A 20,169-nucleotide genomic window follows, 5' to 3' on the forward strand; every position below is an offset into this window, starting at 1 on the left:
TACAAAAGAGATTCCAGAGAGTTCCCTCTCCCCTGTTACCATGTGAGGACACAATGAAAAGACTGTGTATGAACCAAGAAGCTGGCTCTCACCAGGCATATCTGCTGGTACCTTGATCTTGGATTTGCCAGTCTCCAGAAGTATAAGAAATAAATTTATTTTGTTTACAAGTTACCCAGTCTATGATATTTTTGTTAGAGCAGCTGAAACAGACTAGAAATACACTATCAGACATTTAATTTTCATTTCGTTTGTCTTGTTCTGTCCCATAAACCTAATATTTTGCTATTTACTGTGTACATATACAAACCTAACAAATGCTCTTAACTATTCCTCTCCTGATAAATGTGTTGACTGTGGGTTTGCATTCAGTAAGTCAAAGGAATAATTTGTGTATCAAGTAGTAATATTATCCTGGTCCCAATTTAATTCTGAGTCACAAAACCTTAACAGGAGATATAATAGGAAAATATGTTTTGTCACTATTGAAAATGTGTATGATTTTTAGATTTTAAAATAGTATATATCTTTAAAAATATATCTTATGCTAAACAAATTGCAGAAACTTAAAAACATAAATATGCTTAAAACGAAAAGAAGAATTATAAGGTGATGGTCCTGGGGCGCAGATGGAGGGAGCCACGGTTCGGCTGCTGTGTGGCAGCGCACTGCTAAGAAGAAACTTCCCAATTTGCCTGTCTTCCTGGAAAAATCCTCCTCATGTCTTAAAATCTTCCCAGCTTTGAGAAGCTGGACTCAAAGCAACAAATAATGGCCTACCCTATGCCCCTCTGCAAACATTTACAGATGAGGAGAGGATGATAAAGAGCACGGTTAAAAAATTTGCCCAGGAACAAATTGCTCCTTTGGTTTCAAAAATGGATGAAAATTCAAAAATGGAAAAATCAGTAATACAAGGATTATTTCAACAAGGGTTGATGGGTATTGAAATTGACACAAAATATGGAGGAACAGGAGCTTCATTTTTTTCCTCTGTCCTAGTGATAGAGGAATTAGCCAAAGTTGATGCGTCTGTGGCTCTGGTATGTGACATCCAGAACACAGTAATTAGGAAAATATGGAACAGAAGAACAGAAGGCTATCTATTTGCCCAAGCTAGCTACGGAACAAATGGGAAGTTTCTGCCTTTCAGAGGCTGGAGTAGGTAGCGATTCATTTGCTTTGAAGACCAAAGCTGATAAAAAGGGAAATTATTATGTCATCAACAGGTCAAAGATGTGGATTAGCAATGCCAAGGATGCCAAGCTCTCCATGGTGATGGCAAATGTAGACCTTACTCTTGGGTATAAAGGAATTACCTGCTTCTTGGTAGATTGTGATACTGAGGGCCTTCATATAGGGAAACCAGGGAACAAAATGGGAAGCAGAGCTTCTCTTACCTGCCCATTAACGTTTGAAAATGTCAAGGTTCCAGAAGCCAATATCCTGGGACAAATTGGACATGGCTATAAGTAAGCCATTGGGGGTCTTAACGAAAGTAGAATAGGAATTGCTGCACAGATGCTGGGACTGGCTCAAGGATGTTTTGACTACACTATTCCATATATTAAAGAAAAGGAACAATTTGGCAAAAGAATATTTGATTTTCAGGGACGCCAACACCAAGTGGCTCACATGACCACCCAGCTAGAAGCTGCAAGATTACTCACATACAACGCTGCAAGGCTTTTAGAAGCTGGAAGGCCATTCATTAAAGAATCATCTATGGCCAAGTACTATGCATCAGAGATTGCGGGCCTAATGACTGGCAAATGTATCGAGTGGATGGGAGAAGTAGGCTACACCAACAATTACCCTGTGGAAAAACACTTCTGAGATGCTAAGATTGGTACAATATATGAAGGAACTTCAAATATCCAGCTGAACACCATCCCAAAGCTCATCGATTCGGAATACTGACAGCCACGGGAGTGGGACCCCTCCCTGGTGTCACTGGTGTAAAATTTTAAACTATTGTGCCTTGTTGGGGTCTGTGTTGAATGATTTTATTTAGGCCCTTCACCTTGGATCTGGAGGTAGACCTTTCCTGTTTCCTCTTTCCAATCTGCTTAACTGAGACGCAAAAAATCATTTTTAAAATTTGGAAAGAAATGCATCCATATTTTCTCCAAAACTATTTTTAAAACTCTATATGCATTATCATTCTAGCTTCAGGGTATACAGAATTTCACTCTATTAGAATTTGGAAAAATAAAGACAATATAAGTATTTCTTGCAGACATGGCTATTTTATATTCTTGTCATTGTGCATCAGTCAGAGAGATGTTTGTGCTAGTTGGCAATTCTATAGAAGAAATAGATTCAATTCTAAGTTGCTAAACTAGGTGAAACTGATAAAAATTTATTTAGAAAAATCTAAAAGTTTTAGTTCTGAATATCTGAAAATGAGTGGATTATATAATCGAAGAAAACATTTCAACAAAGGAAAGCAATATAATTTGTTACTATAATTTACCAGTATGAAAAGCGCATTTCATTATGGTTTCAGTAGATCATTTTAAAAACAAGTCTCTGCATTAGTTTTCAAGAATGAAGTTTAAATAATTTGGTTTAATAATTAGAATATACTCAATATTATAATATTCATTTTATCTATGATAAAGTATTTTTCCATCTTTAAATTGAATACTGTTTTCTCAAACTTAGTTATTGAGCCTTATCATGAATAGTAATTCAGAAATTATATTTTGGTTCAGTGATTCTCAAGAAGGGATGTCTTTTCCCCATAAAGGAGTGTATTAAAATCTTGTAAGGAATGAGGGATAGAAGGGAGCTGTAGAGTTTGAAAAGCATATTTGGTAATATATAAAATGACGTTTCTGGGAAGGCAAAAATAAATCTGTTGTTTTACAGTCAAATTATGGAAAGGCAAAGCTCAGCAAATATACAGCTGGCAATGCCATTTCTTCAGTATCAGGGATTCTCAATCAGGAGAAGAGACCTTGTAGGGTACAAATCCTCAGTCCCCTCAGGAGGGAGGAGGACAGTGAAGGGTGAGTGTTTTATACTTTCTGGAAGGGGGCATGGGTTAGAGATGTTGGCAAATGTTTCAAGGCTCATACAGTTGCTTAAAGTAATCACTGCTGTCAAAAGGGAAACACTTTAGTACTTTAATGAAAGGATAATGTTTATTAAGAAAATTTGACATCTTCAAAGTGATTTTGCTTTGCACATTCCTGTTCATCAAATTGGATTAATTTCTATAATGGATACCATAGTGAAATATTCAGAATTGTGTAAATACAATTGAGATAGGAATTACATTAAAATATTAGGAAGAAATATGGACAAATTTATTCCTCAGATTAAAAGAGATAAAGTCTACTTGATTTTCAGATAGGGAGCTGATGGAAGCCAGTCATTCAGTGTTTTAGAACAAAAAGACAGTAATCTGATAAGGAAAGTAGGGGATGGAGGAAATGCCCTAAAGGGGGGCTTGGACATCTTTAATTTCTGTGATTATGTGAGAGAGGTGGACTTTTCAGATAATGGAATAGAAGCCAACGTTAGTAAAAAGAATCCCAGCTTCCCCCTGTAGAGTTACAAACACGTGAAACTACAATAAGCCTCCTTCAGATTAGCAGCTGAGAGAGGCTCCCGTGTACATCTAGACCTTGAATTTATAGTTCATATTGATACAGTTCTAATTGTGTGTATATTTTTTGTGCAGGTTCACAAATAACAGTTGAAAATTATGTATTGTAGTTAATATCTGTACCTGCCTTCTTCTATTAGTGAATTGTATTATTGTACCATTTACCAAAGAGGATGTTGTGGGTTTCCCCCATTGTTCTTCCATTATAGCTTTTCTTAATAACCATGACTTTGGGGGTCTTGAGTTTGTGTCTAGTGGAGGACAAGCTTATTTACCTCCTGAAGCTTGTCATTACTGTTTGTTAATTTGAGGATAGGGCTGTCATGGGGCTCAGAAGGAAGAGACTTGAACACAAGCAACAAGTCGTATCTGTGTGGTAGAGCTGGACTCAACCCAACTGCCAAGTTAGTATTGTTAGACATTTCACTTTACAACACAAAAATGAATCGGGGTCAAAGATTTTAGAATTATGGAAAGCTAAATCTATAAAGAGTTTAGAGAACCATCCAGCCAACTCTCTCATTTTAAGAGTGAATGATTCATATAGCCCAGAATACTTGCCCAAGGTCATCCATCCAGGGCCAAAGATAAGACAAGCATCCAAATGGACTAGCTCCCAATTCAGTGCTCTTCCTACTGTTTACTACTGTCTCTGTTCAACAAATTTTGGATTTCCTCCTTGTTATGTCTCAATACTCTTATTGATTTAAGTTTAACTGATAAAGAATTAACACTTCAGAAGTGTTAAGATTGATCAGTGTCATTACTTACATATATTAATCACCTGCCAAACACACTGGCTCTGCTAGGATGTAGCTGGTATGTCAAATGTAAAGATTATTGTGTGTGATCACTTGGTTTTATGATTATGATGTGTTTTAGTAAATGCACTAGTTATATCCTTGCTGATGTATTTTTGCTGATCTTTCATAAAGTGAAACTTTTGTTGTAATGGTACATATCAGACTGTAATCAGTATTACAAAATCAGTATTCTATGGAGAATGAAAAAATAAAGCACTAACTGGAAAAAAAAAAAGAATTATAGAGCCCTCCTGCTGCAGTGTTTTATGACATATTTTGGAAAACCAGAAGCAGAGTCAGAATCAACTTTGAAGACTAAGAGAGAGAAAGCTTAGATTTTCAGAAGCCTACATCCTCCAATCCCCTCATTTTAATGCTAAAAATAAGGAAATGATCCTGATCCTAAATTGCTTATGGTCATGATGCTGGACCCTGACATACATGCCAATCTTCCAAGAGTCAACAAAGTCAATAAAACTTCTTAAAGTGTTAAAAGTGTTCAGATATTTTAGACTTGGTCTGACATTGGTATACTTATTTTGAATTTGGCTTTGAAAAATTCTTATTAAGTTTAAAAGACAATTATTATTTAGCTAAGTTGTACAAAAGAAATCAACAATGATTAGTTTTTAAAAAGAAGGAAGAAAAACTGTTCTTTTGTTATTACATCTGAAATATATGGCAAATATGTAAGTCTGGTACTTTAATAACTTTCTACCCTTATGTGAATTTCTTCACTTTCAATAGCACTTTATTACATCATCTTTAAAATGAACGTAAAATAAAATAGAGAGCAAGTTTTACAGGAGATCACAACATATTCCCATGAGACTCCAAATCCACATAGGCTACTGAAACACCTAAAACAAGTACTAAGAAAATAGAGAAAAATAAAAGGCACTCCACAAGCAGGTGATGATCTTGAACCAAATTGAAGCCCTCTGGGAGGCCTATACTAAAAATTAAATATTAGGCAATAATTTAAAATGAAGTTTGGCTTCATTTGATTCTGATGTATTATTTCAAGTTTATTCCTCTTTTTCTAAATTGAATGTTCTTGATTCTATCATTACAACTAATTCAATCAGTAAACCTAAAATCAGATAGTAAAGAGATACATGTAAGGGATGTTAAGTAGAAAAAAAAGTTTGGTTGAATGGTTCATGGAGAAGCAGTATTAGTTGAAAGCCTTTTATTCTATGATGAAATTTGGTGGGCTTAAAATTAATCCTAGCAGAAATCTGTTTCCTACAGAGATCTCTCCTCAGAACCATATACCCAGTATGTAAATCCTCAAGAGCAACATCTAATAATTCAATTAAAAAAAAACAAAAAACAGAACAAAACAAAGCACAACACTGTAATATCTACTTTCAATCCAGCCATTATGGCCAAAAGAGGATGGGCCAGTTTTCCATCCTAAAATCAGCAAAATAGAAGGAAAGAAATATAAGTGTGTCTGTGTGTGAGTGTGTGATACAAACTTTGCACTGCAAAGATTGAAAGTTAAGCAACTCTAAACATAATTAAGAATAATATCTGCTATGATTCAAGTCATTTACATACCAATGGATATTCAGAAATCAATATTGGCAGTGCACAGACTTGAAACACATGAACAGACATGAGAAAAGAAGGAGCAAAACACCAACATTATCCCAAACAGTCTGCAGTAACCTCTGTCTAGGAGGAGTGAAAAAGAGACTGATAATCAACACTAAAAAACAATTGTAGTTATAATGGCTATATATGTAGCAATTTGATTAAATGTAGGTCTATATTATTCTTTATGAATGTACAGCAAATTTTGAATTGTGTTGATTCAGAGGTCCTTTAATTTATTTTGGTATACTTTTCCATGATGTAAATATTTATAATAATCCAAATATTTAATTCTACACTTATCATATGAGTGAATAGATAGATATTTATTTATATGATTTAGGTTTACCTTTCCTATCAAAAAGTAATCATCTTAAGGGAAAAAACTCTCCTATTCATCTTGTTTTAGTATTTAGTAAAATGTCTGACATATATAGTATGTGTTAAGTGAATGTGAAATATTAATGGAATCCATTATATAATACAAGATTGTATAACACACTTATATCCATTTTATATAAATCATTACCTAATATGGAATCTGTTCTTTTTACCTAATCAATTTTTTCATAAATAGAAAGAAGCATCATCTTTTTTGCAGGTTGTTGCCTGTACATTATCTATCCATTTAAAGCATTGCATTTACTCACTTAATCAGGCCATCCTCTGCACTATAATCATAATAATCATTGTTGCATATTTATCATATTTTGATTTTCACACTGGTTTTAACAACTTCTAGTAAATCAATTCTAAATATCCCTTCTTTGGGAAAAAACATCCTTTTTAGTGTGCTACATTAAGTGTTGGTACATTCACTTTCAAAATCTTGACATTTTAATAATGTTTTAAATACAACATCAGCATAGCAAACTTCCTAGCAAGAACAAATACTGCTATTTCTACAAAGCAATTAAAATCAGTACTCAAAAACGTGTTGCCACAAATATTTCTTTCACACAATAAAAAAATAAATTATATTTTTGAAAGAAGCATTTAGAAAATTATTTCTGTCCAAATTTGAACTTTCATTTTAGTAACACCCTAATTAGATACAGTTGCCTAATGTTACATTTAAACTGCTCCTTCAACTCTTCCTGCTACATTTCAAATTTTGAGCACACACCTGAGTTAAAAGCTCTATCGTCGTCATCTTTGCTTCTACTTTCAACAGTTCTGTAAAATAATTTAGCTTTTTGTCAATATGGTTATTAAATCAGGGTCATACTAAAGGCTGATCTAGCCCCAGGAAACACTCGAATGTACTAGATTCAAAGCTGCGTAATTCATGTGTCCTCGTGGAATTTTTAATTGATAAGAAAAAAATCCAGTCTCAGGTATTAGTTTCAATATTATTTAATATATTTATATATCACATTATCATTAACTGTCAATTGGGGTCATATACAATTTGATATGAATTATTACTATATTAAATACCATGTAACAAATGATTAAACATAGGTTTTTGATAATCATTGCTTATAGGCTGCCTTTCTTAAAATAATTTATCCTCCCTGAGAAATTGTTGAAATCAAAAGCATGTACTAAACATGATACACTGTATGATTAAATCTTTACATTTATCTATGTCTGAAAGTTAAGAAAATAAAACTCTAGAGAAATAATAAGATTGCTTTCATTAAAAGTAGAGACTTCAGCCATTGCCACTGAAGCCAATAATCTGTCATGCTGCAAATAAGCGGAGCACAATTAGCCGCAGAGGAGTCCTATAGGCTTTATGCAGAGTGTGCTTTGTTCAATGACAGAAAGGAAAACATACAGCTGCTCCTAGACAGACGCTCCATATTCATTCCTATAGGCCATGCCAATTGAGAAAAACATTTCTGACCTTTCCCACTCTTAATTCTGCCTTTCCATCTCTGGAACCTACTTTATTCGGCGTATATAGCACATATAAATTATAAATACCCTACGCGCACAATCATTCACTAGTGTTTTTTTTTTTTTATTACTATTTTGTCATGGCCTGGGTCTCTAAGAAAACTTCATTGCTTGACAACTAAAGTTTAACTGTTTAAATGCCACTTCTTAAATGTAAGCATTTTAAGGGAAATATTTTTAAATTATTAGATTTCTCTGGTTCATTTTTTTTTTTGGATTCTGTGTTCATTTTAATTTTTTTTAACATCTTTATTGGAGTGTAATTGCTTTACAATTATGCTTTACAATGGTGTGTTAGTTTCTGCTTTATAACAAAGTGAATAAGCTATACATATACATATATCCCCATGTCTCCTGCCTCTTGCATCTCCCTCCCACCCTCCCTACCCCACCCCTCTAGGTGGTCACAAAGCACTGAGCTGATCTCCCTGTGCTATGCGGCTGCTTCCCACTAGCTAGCTATTTTACATTTGGTAGTGTATATATGTCCATGCCACTCTCTCACTTCATCCCAGCTTACCCTTCCCCCTCCCCATGTCCTCAAGTCCATTCTCTATGTCTGCGTCTTTATTCCTGTTCTGCCCCTAGGTTCTTCAGAACATTTTTTCTTTTTGTTTTAGATTCCATATATATGTGTTAGCATACAGTATTTGTTTTTCTCTTTCTGACTTCCTTCACTCTGTATGACAGACTCTAGGTCAATCCACCTCACTACAAATAACTCAATTTTGTTTCTTTTTATGGCTGAGTAATATTCCATTTATATATGTGCCACATCTTCTTTATCCATTCATCTGTCAGTGGAAACTTAGGTTGCTTCCATGTTCTGGCTATTGTAAATAGAGCTGAAATGAACATTGTGGTACATGACTCTTTTTGAATTATGGTTTTCTCAGGGTATATGCACAGTAGTGGGATTACTGGGTCGTATGGTAGTTCTGTTTTTAGTTTTTTAAGGAACCTCCATGCTATTCTCCATAGTGGCTGTAAATTGATACAATTTACTTTCCCACCAACAGTGCAAGAGGGTTCCCTTTTCTTCACACCCTCCCCAGCATTTATTGTTTGTAGATTTTTTGATGATGGCTATTCTGACCAGTGTGAGATGATACCTCATTGTAGTTTTGATTTGCATTTCTCTAATGATTAGTGATGTTGAGCATCCTTTCATGTGTTTGTTGGCGATCTGTATATCTTCTTTTGAGAAATGTCTATTTAGGTCTTCTGGCCATTTTTGGATTGGGTTGTTTGTTTTTTGATATTGAGCTGCATGAGCTGCTTGTAAGTTTTGGAGATTAATCCTTTGTCAGTTGCTTCTTTTGCAAATATTTTCTCCCATTCTGAGGGTTGTCTATTCGTCTTGTTTATGGTTTCTTTTGCTGTGCAAAAGCTTTTAAGTTTCATTAGGTCCCATTTGTTTATTTTTGTTCTTTTCTCCACTTCTCTAGGAGGTGGGTCAAAAAGGATCTTGCTGTGATTTATGTCATAGAGTGTTCTGCCTATGTTTTCCTCTAAGAGTTTTATAGTGTCTGGCCTTACATTTAGGTCTTTAATCCATTTGGAGTTTATTTTTGTGTATGGCATTAGGGAGTGTTCTAATTTCATTCTTTTACATGTAACTGTCCAGTTTTCCCAGCAGCACTTATTGAGGAGGCTGTCTTTTCTCCATTGTACATTCTTTCCTCCTTTATCAAAAATAAGGTGACCATATGTGCGTGGGTTTATCTCTGGGCTTTCTATCCTCTTCCATTGATCTATATTTCTGTTTTTGTGCCAGTACCATACTCTCTTGATTACTGTAGCTTTATAGTATAGTCTGAAGTCAGGGAGCCTGATTCCTCCAGCTCCATTTTTCTTTCTCAAGATTGCTTTGGCTATTTGGGGTCTTTTGTGTTTCCATACAAATTGTGAAAAATTTTTTTCTAGTTCTGTGAAAAATGCCATTGTTAGTTTGATGAGGTTTGCATTGAATCTGTAGATCGCTTTGGGTAGTACAGTCATTTTCACAATGTTGATTCTTCCAATCCAAGGACATGGTATATCTCTCCATCTGTTTCTATCATCTTTAATTTCTTTCATCAGTGTCCTATAATTTTCTGCATACAGGTCTTTTGTCTCCTTAGGTAGGTTTATTCCTAGGTATTTTATTCTTTTTCTTGTAATCGTAAATGGGATTGTTTCCTTAATTTCACTTTCAGGTTTTTCATCATTAGTGTACAGGAATGTAAGAGATTTCTGTGCATTAATTTTGTATCCTGCTACTTTACCAAATTCATTGATTAGCTCTAGTAGTTTTCTGGTAGCATCTTTAGGATTCTCTATGTATAGTATCATGTCATCTGCAAACAGTGACAGCTTTACTTCTTCTTTTCTGATTTGGATTCCTTTTATTTCTTTTTCTCCTCTGATTGCTGTGGCTAAAACTTCCAAAACTATGTTGAATAATTTCTCTGTTTCTTAAACAGAGTGTGTGGAACTTAATTTAGTCTTTCCTTATTACTCCTCTCTTATGTAAGAAAATCGCTGCAGATTTAATAATCTCTTGTGAGATATGTATTTAACAGGGTCATACTATGAATCTTGGATTCCTGAAAAATCCTCTAATGATGGCTTCTTTACCTGTTTTTCTTGCTTCCAGTTCACAAAGGTGAATTTCACTTCTTGGTAATAAAACATAGAACTTCTCCTAGATCCATGACTAAATCAAATATCATATCAATGTCTTACCCTCCAGGAAATCTTTTTCACTATTTCTATTACTTTTAAAACTTGAGACTAGCATTTAAAACTTCATATTTTTTTCATGAAGAATTTAATGAAATACAAACACCACTTCAAATTACTTTAACTAGTATTGTTCCAAGTTTTGTTTTGTTTTTGTTATTATCAGAGCAAAAACATCTGGACCTAAATTTAACTGAAAGCCCAACATTGAAAGCTTTGGAGTTAATGGTATCCAAGATGCAATCTGATATCAACATTTTGATTATTGCACTATTTCTATTGTCTTGATTTCTATTTTCTTGATCAAAAGAGGTCAAATTTTGATATGGTGAAGCCTAGAATCCACCTCAGTTACTGGGGAGTGTAAGAAGCCAAGGTTTTCACCATGTAGTGACTGATAAAGAAGCAAGCAGTTGCAGTCCATAATTGATAACTATGTCTGTTGATAGCAAATAAAGTAAATGGACTAAAACCACAGTGTTTTTAATCAGACCAAAGGCTTACACTGATCTCAGAAATTTCATTTACAATATCTAGACTGCTGGGTTTCAATTTTGGCAACTCTATATAGTTTAAAAGGATTGGAGAGCAAATTATTCTGAACAGTACTTGAGACATAGGAGATCAGTTAAATGGCTGCTTTCCTATTGTTTTCTTTTTGGTATTACCTAAAGGAAATCATAAAATCCTTTGCTTTTCTCAATAAATCAGTGTGTGGAAGACAGATGTTTATGTGGACAAGGTAAACTATCTGGCCAAGAGTTTTCATTGTGGGAAAGATTTAATTAGGAATTAAATTATTTTAGGGCCATAATGGTAATCAGACTTCCTATTTCTTCTTGAGTCACTTTGGGTTATTTCTTTCTTTCAAGGAAGTTGTCCATTTGTAATAGAGAGGCTAACACTAATTTGGTCTAATAGCTTATAAAACTCAACCCTCCCACTTTGCTTTCTGCCCCATATCTATGCAAGTTGATATGAAAGCTCAGATGAAAGCTGGATTTTGTTGACATTATCTACTATTTCTGTTTCATTGATTTCCATTATTATCTGTACTATTTCCTTTTTTCCCCTTTTTTAAGGGTTAATTTGTCTCCTTCTTCTGACATACTAAGATGGGTGTTTACACCATGTATTTAATAATTTTATCTTTCTAATTTGAAAGCATTTGAATAAGAATAATAATTTGTGGCATTTGAAGTAACTAATCTTCCCTGAAAACCACTTTAGCTGCATCCCCAAATTTGAATAGGTTATGTGTTCATTTTCATTCAGTTTCAAAATACTTTCTAATTTCCCTGTGATTTTGCAATTAAAAGTTATTGTTGTTGTGGTGGTGAAGGTTTATTTATTTTAAAATGTCTTGGGTTTTTCTAGAGATTTTGTAATTAAATAATGTTATGGGCAGAAACATCCTTTATATGATTTTTTAAATGTTTAAAATTTGTTGATATATGTTTTATGACTCATTTTATGGTTTAATTTGTTGAATGCTCTATTAATATTTGAAAATAATATGTTAGCTTCTTTAATGGAGTGTTCTATAAATCATTTTAATTAATTTTTTTCAATTATTTTATATTTATATTTATTAACATACTCAACACGTCCAGTCATCATTTATTTGTGTCAATCTCTATTTCTATCTGGTATCATTTCCCTTTGGCCTGAGAATCTTTTTTTTTTTCAACATTTATTATTAAAAAAATCTTAAAATCCTACTTTTCCTTAACACATATTGAATTGCAGAACTACTGGTGACAAATTCTCTTTGCTTTTATTTTTGGAAATATTTTTCTTTGTTTTAAAGGATATTCTCACTGGATATAATATTCTATGTTGACAGTATTTGTTGTTTTTTTCTTTCATCACTCTAAGGAAGTTGTTGTATTGTCTTCTGGTTTGCATAGTCTGGAGTCATCCCTATATGTGTTCTTCTGTACCAAAAAAAAATCTATTTTTCATTTCTTTAAAGACGTTATCACTTGTTTTTAAAGCAATTTTATTGTGATATGTTTTGGTGCAGAATTTTTTAATTTCTTTTTTGAATGAGTTCCTTGATATTTATGTATTTGTGGACATATTTTTCAATGAATTTAGGAAAGTATCACTCAGTATTTTTATAAGCAACTGCACTCATATGTTAGATCACTCAATATCAATCCACAGATCACTGAAGCTCTTTTCTTAAAAGCTTTTTTTTTCAGTAATTTTTCTTTCTCTGCTTCCATCTGAATACATTTCATTGCTATGTTTTAAAATTCCCTGATACTTTCTTTATGCAGTGTTTAATCCACTGTCATATGCAGTAAGGTTTTAAATTCAGATATCATATTTTTTACCTCTAGGAGTTTTACTTGAGTCTTGTTTTATATTTTCCATTTATTTGCTCATTATGTTCATTTTTTCCTTTAAGTACTTGTAAATAGTTTTTAACAGCAGTTTTAACATCTGTGTCTGCTAATTTCTTATTCCTAGTTTTCTAAGGACTGAATTTTATCTCGATGATTTTGCTTTTTGTTATGTCTATTGATATTTGATTAGATGCTAGAGTCTGTAATTTTGCTTTTCTGAATGTCTTTATCAATGTATTGATAAAGTTTTTTTTTAATCTGTATTATTTGTTAGGTTAAATAAGAATAACCCATTTAAAAAATATTTCCACTACTTCCTATTAATACAAAGATGAGAATAAAAACAAATAAAAATTCATCACATCAAAATATCCCTCACAGTGTGAGATTTTTCTACCAAGTAAACAAGTTGTGCCATTTTCTAGGAGGTTACTGTTACAAGTTTATTTAATTGCTAAGAAGTGAAGTTTCAGTTCTCAATAAGGAGCAGTTCAGGGCCACTCAGACATCCAAAATCAGTTTATTATTGTTTTCTGTAAAGCTCAATTTCTCTAACAAGGTGCAGGGAGTCATTGCCCGAAAATTGTCAGAACCACCACTGCAACTTCTAGGCCAGGAAATTAGGTAATTCTCTCCTAGAGGAATTTTTTTTTTTTTTTTTTTTTTTAATGCAAGGCAATACATGAAGACTTAAGGGATTTCTCACAAAACACATTAGAAAGTTTGAGTCTTGTACAGGAGATACCTTCTCAGGGAGTGTTGGAGAAAGGAATACTCTCAGTTTTTGAACATGCAAGTGGGAGACTTGTCCCTCTAGTGAAATTGGTGGAATAAGAACAAGGGAGGCCTAGAATATAGCTCTTATCCAAACTCTGTGAACCCAGTTGGATATATGGATTGAGATCTGTGTATCACTTATTAGGAGACATTAGTAACTGGAGTACACCAAAGTGAGGATTCCTAGCAGTGTAACATCTTGAAAGTTTTTACTGCATTTATTCTGCATAACATTTGTGGGTAAAATTTGATCAAAAACCTCACATTTTTTCTTCTGGAGCCCTTCATCTACTATGTATACTGCCTCACAACCTATCCTAAACCCCTACTCCTTGCTGTTTCAGAGGAGAAAAACCTCATTCTCTCCCTGACTTTGATGACATTTTAGCTACTGTATAAAGCAGAAAAGGGGCATGGGGCATGCCATATATTAATGGACTTAATTTAGTTGGAGCGAGGGCAATATTAAGGCAGGAGAGAAGGATGTTAAGATGGGTACAAACATAGGTAAATATCCTTCATCTCATTGCTTCTTTAAATTAGGTCTTATATAAATTATGTTTTTTGTAAATTCAGAGGTTTGATTATCTATTGGGAATAAGGAGGAGAAAAGGGGAAATTTAGTAGATAAAATTTGAAATAGATGTTATGGAAAATGGGAGATTAAAGTAAATGAGAAATATAGTAGGATTGCCAAACATTTTTGATAGTCTATTGGAGTCGTTAATCATTAATTTAGAGTAGAACCAATTTTCCTCATATATTACTTTCTCTCAGTGTTTTCTCATCTTCTCAGGTAAACTGTCCAACACAATGACACAAAGACACAGCAAATGAATATTAAAGTATGGGTTAAAATTGACTTCTTTTCATTCTAGCCCATATGTTTAACAACTTTGTACTAAAATATATGTGTATATAACATATATGTGTATATACTTAGAAGTTACAGCCCTTATAGTGAAGAGTAGTATTAAAGTATGTTAATCTTATATCAATTAATAAAAATAACCTAGGCACATTTAGAAACTCTCACCATCCATCAAGTTTTCTTTAGTACATCTTCCTTTATATACATTAAATACTAAAAATGCTTTTTACAAAAACAAAATATTTTATAATCCTTCTTACCTTTAAGGTTTAATGTTTACTATTGGAGTTACAGAAAAATTATGAAAATGCTTGAAACTTTGCACCAAAGACAATGGCTGCAAAAGCTTGTTATTGAAATGGAGCAATGGGCTGCAAAAAAAAAAAAAAAAAAAATGAATTGAATATCAATCAGCATCTCTTTCTCTTCACCTTCCCCTAGGCTTGTGGAAGATACAGTTGGAGAATTACCTACCCTTTCTTTAACATGTTTTGTATAGCACGTATGAAAAGAAATCATCTGAATATCATTACCAATTATTTAGTCTCTCTAATTCAAATTTAAACTGAGACCAACTATAATTTACCTAAAAATACTAAGAACTGGTGAGTCATAAATTACACAAAAATCCCATGTAAATGTGAATACTTTTAAAAAAGAAACCTATGGCGGGGGGGCACTGTGGAAAAGACTTCTAAACAAATGTCAGCAAATTTTTGACTAGAGGAGGGATTGATAAAAATGGAATACTCAAAAGCAGTTTCCAAAAGCAGATGGAGATTCAAATTAATAAAAACCAAAACTATCTATTAATTAGAACTCTACAATAGAAAATAAATTGCTTTGCAGAATTCATACTCCCAGCTAACCAAAATATTCATGCAGGAGCCAGAGAAACTGGCTGGAACCTTTAAAGTAGATGCCTGCTTTAGATAAGAGTTGAGAATAGAAAATCAACACTAATACTTCATGCCTTTCTAAATTGACTTTTCAGTAATGAAAAATGATTCTGGAATATCGATGTCTGTGTAGGGTATAGAAAAAAACTTTAAGAGGAAAAGATTTACAGCAGGAAAACCAACAAAAATGCTAATTGTTATTTAAGTTAATTATTAAGTCATTAAAAATAATCATGTCCCCTGATTTGGAAATCTGAATTGTGATCACAGCTTTGTGAAAATCAGTCATCTTAGTGTATTATTGATGGTTTGAACTCCCAATTATGAAAGGCTCAGAAGACAGCTAATGGCTCCTATCACATGAATTTGTAGAGAAAATTAAATATAATACTTAATGAAGCATAGAGGCTATTAGTGCTATTACCTATAAACACTTGCAGAAAATGAAAAAGAGGATTAGTTTTGTGTTGCTCCAAACCCTCAAGTGACATATAGCAAGGTCAACTGGAAAGGATGAGGAAATATTAGAATGTTGTGAACAGACAGTAATAGCGTTGAATTGTAAACAGAAACAACCCTTAAAAAGAAGGAAATATAATTCTACTTAGGACATTCTTTTTAAAGAGAGTACATATTCAAAGATTACCATGAATACTTCCATGATTTCAGACATAAGAAAAAAATAGCATCATGGCTTTAATTTTATCTTGGGTCATTCTAAACTTTATATTACTTAAAGAAGGTAAAATGGATAGTATATTAGTCAAGATTCTCCTGAGAAATAGAACCAATAGGAGATATACAGATCTTCCTTGACTTATGATGGGGTTACATCCTAATAAGGCCATCATAAATTGAAAATATTGTAAGTCAAAAATGCATTTAATACACCTAACCTACTGAACATTATGGATTAGCCTAACCTACCTTAAACGTGCTCAGAACATTTCCATTAGCCTACAGTCGGGCAAAATCATCTAGCACAAAGCCTATTTCATAAAAAAGAATATCTCATGTAATTTATTGGATACTGTACTGAAAGTGAAAAACAGAATGGTTATATGGGTACAGAATGGATTTGAGTGTATCATTTGTTAACCATTGCGATCACATGGCTGGCTGGCAGCTGCAGCTCACTGCCAGTGCCCAGCATCATGAGAGTAGCATAATGCATATTGCTAGCCCAGGAAAACATCAAATTCAAAATTCAAAGTACAATTTCTACTAAATGCATATCATTTTTGCATCCTCATAAAGTTGAAAGATCGTTAAGTCAGGGATCATCTGTCTAGATATCTCCAAGTATTAATAAATATATTTATTTATAATTGGCTCACACAATTATGAAGACCAAGAAGTTTCATGATCTGCAGTCTTCGAGCTGGAGAACCAGGAAAGCCAGTGGTGTAATTCAATCTGAGACCATAGTCTCGAGAACCAAGATGCCTATGTCTGAAGGCAGGGGAAGATGGATGTCTCTACTCAAAGCAAGATCGAATTTGCCCTTCTATCACCTTTTGTTCTATTCAGACCCTGAATGGATTGTTTGATGCCCATCCACATTGGTCAGAGTGATCTCTTTACTTAGTTTACCAATTCAAATGCTAATCTCTTCCAGAAACCCCCTCACAGACACATTCAGAAATGTTTTACCAGCTATCTGGGTGCCTCTCAGTCCAGTCAGGTTGATGCGTAAAATCACATCATAGGTAGTTAAGTCAGAACATAGACTTTTAATCTGGATCAACCTGAATCGAACTCATGTCCTGGTACTGGGATGCTGGCCAATTGAATACATCTCAATAGATCACTTTTAAACAATAATGATGGTAACTTCTATAAAATGAGAATAATAAAGTGTTTGAACTGACACCTTTATTGAAGAGACAATAAAGAGACTATAAAAGTCATCTCAGCAATAAATAACAAACAAGTTTCATCTTTATTGGGAACTCTAAATAATTGATACTGATGGCCCAGAGCATTGTATGGAAAGTTTGGATCACTATTGAAACTTAACAATGAAAAATATAATCATCAATTAACAGTGTCTGTCCTGGACACAGGATAGGAAGGTGTGTGTACTATGGATTTACCAATCCCAATCTCTTGTAAGGGTCTCTCTCCTTTGAAACTTCTCACCTCTGTCTTAGAAAACAAAAAACTGAAACCTAGAGAGATCATATGTCTGATAAGAAGGAATGTGGGACTAGCTGTTAATCTTTCTATTATTATCATAGTTTATTCCATTTTTCTTGCTACTTCTTGGATTCTTTTTTTTTTTTTAAAGGGAGGCGCCTTTATTTATTTATTTTTATATTTTATTTTTGGCTGTGTTGGGTCTTCGTTTCTGTGCGAGGGCTTTCTCTGGTTGCGGTGAGCGGGGGCCGCTCTTCAACGCGGTGCGCGGGCCTCTCACTGTCGCGGCCTTTCTTGTTGCGGAGCACAGGCTCCAGACGCGCAGGCTCAGTAGTTGTGGCTCACGGACCTAGTTGCTCCGCGGCATGTGGGATCTTCCCAGACCAGGGCTCAAACCCGTGTCCCCTGCATTGGCAGGCAGATTCTCAACCACTGCGCCACCAGGGAAGCCCTTCTTGGATTCTTGAAGTAATAAAATAAATTTATTTTTGTATGTATTCCTCTAGAATTCAATCTTATCACTCAATTTCTCTCTATTCCAGTATTATCAATTTAAATTGAGTGAGCACATTTTATTTATTATTATGCTATTGTAAAAAAAAGAAATATAACTACTGAGGGTTGAATGTTTAAGTTAAAACTCTTATGTTTAGTAATAATGTCAATAAGGCACTGTGATTATAAAGAACACTTAAAAATCAAATGGAAAGAGATGAGACATAATCAAGCGACTTGAACTTATCTTTTTTAAAATCTTTGATATTTACAACAAGCTAACAAGAAAAAATTTCATTTTGACAAAATCACATTATTTCAACCTACATTTAATTTGAGTAACTCCTTTGAGTTAGTTACCATTCCAACAAATTTAAATTCATGATATGGTGTCCCACAGATAGAGCATAACTATAACACATTGGTTATTTCACCTTTTCCTAGGATCAGTCTATGGGTGCCTTCTGCTCTTGCTTTATTGGCAAGTACACTATCCCTTGAAATCCAATAGGAACCATATCTCCTTATGGGCCAAATGGCTGATATTTAAAGAGGTAAGTGACAACTTCTTTCATCATATCCTGAATGACAACCTGTGTTTCCCTTCTCTTGTTCCATAATATTCCCTCTGTTCTTAAACACATATGTTTTCTTGTGTTATCCCAGTCTTTTCTGTGGATCTTCTACCATGTATATTGTGAAGTCATAAGGAACCCTCCCTTTTGCCAAACAGTTAAAGCAGTGATCTCTGGGGGGAGATTGGAAAAAAATAATAATTTTTAATTTTGACTTTGTTTTATACAATTTATATACTCATATTATTTTAAAATAATATAGTATACTTACTTTTAGAAAAATGGAATATTTTTATAAAGTTTGCCTTTGTACTTTAAATTTCTATGCAGTTTTTCTTGGCTCTTTATGGAAATATTAATGAAACATCACAATGAATGGTACATAATATTATTCATGAGATTCTAATGAGAAGCATGATATATCTATTACTTATTTGATATTAAGAAGATATTTTATAGACTTATATTCAGAGCTTACCATAATTTTGTTATTTCATTTTCATATCTCTTAGCTTTACACTTAGGCAATTTCTTTTAGATTTTGCTCTCAGAATCATAATATGCATCTTTAATTTATTATAATATATTTAACATTAGTACATACTATTTCATGTAAAATGTAAGAAACTTGCAAAAGCAGTTTTAATATGCTCTATTCATAGTACTTTGTCATACATATTACATCAACTTATGGTACAAACCTCATAATACAATGTTATAATTGTTTCTGAAAGCAGTACTATATTTTTAAAAATAGAGAAAAAATCTACATTATGCATATCGCTATGTATATTTACCATTTTTGGCGTTCTTTACTTTTTCTTATAGATCTGAGTTTCCGTCTGGCTATTTTCTTTTAGCCTAAATCCCTTCATTTAGTACTTCTTATGTGCAGATTTGCCAGCAAAGAATTATCTCACTTTTCCTTTATAGGAAAATGCCTTTATTTTACCTTCATTTCCAAAGGATATGTTTGCAGGATATAGAATTTTTCAATGACAGGACTTTGATCCCTTTCAACACATTAAAGTTGTGATTCTACCATTTTCTGTTATACATGTTCTCTAGTGAAAATTCAGCCATTATCTTTACGTCCTCTATGTAATGTCTTTTTGTCTCTGGTTGCTTTTAAGATTTTTACTTTTTAAATTTTATTTATTTATTTATTTATTTATGGCTACGTTGGGTCTTTGTTTCTGCACGAGGGCTTTCTCCAGTTGTGGCAAGCGGGAACCACTCTTCATCGCGGTGCGCGGGCCTCTCACTATCGCGGCCTCTCTTGTTGCGGAGCACAGGCTCCAGACCCGCAGGCTCAGTAATTGTGGCTCACGGGCCCAGTTGCTCCACGGCATGTGGGATCTTCCCAGACCAGGGCTCGAACCCGTGTCCCCTGCACTGGCAGGCAGACT

The 20,169-nt window shown here is 33.7% G+C and overlaps 1 pseudogene; it reads left to right on the forward strand.

Moving 5' to 3' along the window:
• The first annotated feature begins 629 nt into the window (after nucleotides 1–629).
• LOC133092080 (short/branched chain specific acyl-CoA dehydrogenase, mitochondrial-like) lies at nucleotides 630–1,920 on the forward strand (annotated as a pseudogene).
• Nucleotides 1,921–20,169: the final 18,249 nt, after the last annotated feature.

Source organism: Eubalaena glacialis, chromosome 5 (genome assembly GCF_028564815.1).
Source record: "Eubalaena glacialis isolate mEubGla1 chromosome 5, mEubGla1.1.hap2.+ XY, whole genome shotgun sequence".
Taxonomy (NCBI): Eukaryota; Metazoa; Chordata; class Mammalia; order Artiodactyla; family Balaenidae; genus Eubalaena; species Eubalaena glacialis.